Raw genomic sequence first — 2,665 nt, forward strand, 5'->3', positions numbered from 1 at the left:
ATTTTCCTATCTGCAAGGATAAAGATCTTTTCATTAGGGAGATAGAAATGTGTAGGAACAGGCTAAAGGTTGTGTTTATTTGGAGATTAGTGATTGACAGAATGATAACTCTCTGTTGGTTTACTTTGCTTGTTTTATTTGGTTTGGGGTTGTCTCAGAGTGCAAATCTCTTTCTCTTTCCCTCTCTGTCTCTCTGTGGCATAGTATATAGACTGCCCCTGACTCCTAACCAGGGCCTGGCAAGGTAACAGTTCTGCATGTGTTAAGCTCATGTCCCTAAGGCAAGGATTTGACAGGATTAAAGAATTTAACAATCTTCCAAATCAGTATGATTAATTTGGTGTTTTATTTGCCTGCGTTATATACATGAGCTCAATAAGAGCTGCTGATTAACACACACAAAATTCCTGAGTGCCTGGTTAATAAAATAGTCCCAAATTATACTGAAACTAAAGTAACCCCACTCTCCCCTCCCTAGTTTTATTGAGAGATAACTGGCATCCACCGCTGTGTAAGATTCAGTCATACAGTACAACGGTTTGACCTACACATAGTATAAAATTGTTACTGCAATAAGTTTAGTTAGCATCTGTCCTCTCATAAAGATACAATTAAAAGGAAAATGAAAAGGAGGAAGACAATTTCTCTTTGTGATGAGAACACTTAGGATTTACTCCTTTAACAACTTTTTAAAAAATATTTTATTTATTTATCTTTAGAGAGGAAGGGAAGGAGAGAAGGAGAGAAATATCAATGTATGGTTGCCTCTTGTGAGTCCCCTGCTGGGAACTGGCCTGCAACCCAGGCATGTGCCCTGACTTGGAATTGAACTCCGATTGTGTGGTTCGCAGGCCCACGCTCAATCCACTGAGCTACACCAGCCAGGGCTACTCCTTTAACAACTTTTATGTATATCATACAGCAATGGTAACTATAGTCATCATGTTGTACATTACTTCTTTAATATTTATCTTCTAACTGGAATTTTTTTTGCCACCTTCCTCCAATTTTCTCTCTCCATATCCCACCTCCACATAACTCTGATAATGACAAATCTGATCTCTTTTTCTACCAGTTTTTAAAAAGAATCTTTATTTGGAGATTTTGTATATTCTCTGAGGTTTTAAGCTTGAATTTTGTATGCTATACATGTCTGACTGTTTTTATCAGTATTCCTAGAGATGTCAAGAACCCATACTCATCCAGTTTATTCCTCCAGATTAAGCCAGATCTACATATAACTGTAGGAATATCCTTCTGTATTATGAGATCTCCTAGCCTGGTTAGGTTTCTAGACTGGCAGAAAGAGACATTAACTAACTTCCTTTAAACTCAACAATAAGAAAATGGACAAAAGATCTGAACAGTTACTCCACTAAAGAAGATATATAGATGGCAAATAAGCACATAAAATGTTCTTCAAATCACATATCATCAAGGAATTGCAAATTAAGACAATGATGGGATCCCACACGCCTATTAGAATGGCCAAAATCCAGAACACCGACCACACCAAATTCTAGAGAGGATGTGGAACAGCAGAGGCTCTCACCGATTTCTGGTGGGAATGCAAAGTGGTACCGCCTCATTGGAAGATAGTTTGGGGCTTTATTACAGAGTTGAGTAAACTCTTAAATCATACTATCCAGAAATTGCCCTCTTTAATATTTCACCGAATGAGTTGAAAAGTTGTGTCCACACAGAAATCTGCACACAAATGTTTGCTGCAGTCAATGAACATACAGATTGTTATCGCACAAAATCTATAGTTTACCTTGGGATGCACTCTTGGTGGTGTGCGTACGCTGTTTGGACAAATGTATGATGACCTGTAGCTACCATTAGGGTATCATACAGAATAGTTCCACTGTCCAAAAAGTCCTCTGTGCTCTGCCCATTTATCTCTTTGTTCCACACCCCCCACCCGACTCCCAGGAACCACGGATCTTTTCCCCATCTCCACACTTTCTCTTTTCCCAGAATGCTCTATGGTTGGAATTGTATGGTATGTGGAACCATTTCAGATTGGCTTCTTTCACTTAATGATATGCATTTAAGTTTTTCCATGTCTTTTCATGGCTTGAAATCTCACTTATTTTTACTGCTAATTTTTATTGGATAATATTCCATTGTCCGGAGGTAACGGGTTATTTATGCATTCACTTACTGAAGGGCATCTCAATTGCCTCCGTGTTTTGGTAGTTATGATTAAAGCTGGAAAAAACATTGCCTTGTGGGTTTCTGTGTGGACGCAACTTTTCAGCTCATTTGATGGAATACTGAAGAGGGCAATTGCTGGATAGGATGATGTAAGAGCCTGTTTAACTTTGTAATAAAGTGTCACACTTGTGTGAACCTATATCTGTTCTAAAAAAGAAGGTCAATTTAAAAAGTGATACATAAAAAATAAAGAAAGGTGTAGAAATGGTGTTTCCCTTCCCCCCTCTTTATGCACAGCATTTGGGAGAGAAGAGCTACCGCCCATTGAAAAGTAATGCAAAAGGAATTTGGCAAACATAAGACGTAAGGAAAAACAGGTTCTGGTAAAAACTCCAATTAAATGATAAATATGGTCTCTTGAAGTAGTATGTTTTCACTAAGGTGGTCTGGTAATTGATTAAAAGCTTTAATTCTGAATGTTTTCTTAAATATCAAGCCAATACCC

Source organism: Sturnira hondurensis, unplaced genomic scaffold, assembly GCF_014824575.4.
Source record: "Sturnira hondurensis isolate 20B ecotype Veracruz unplaced genomic scaffold, ASM1482457v3 Scaffold0006413, whole genome shotgun sequence".
Lineage (NCBI taxonomy): Eukaryota > Metazoa > Chordata > Mammalia > Chiroptera > Phyllostomidae > Sturnira > Sturnira hondurensis.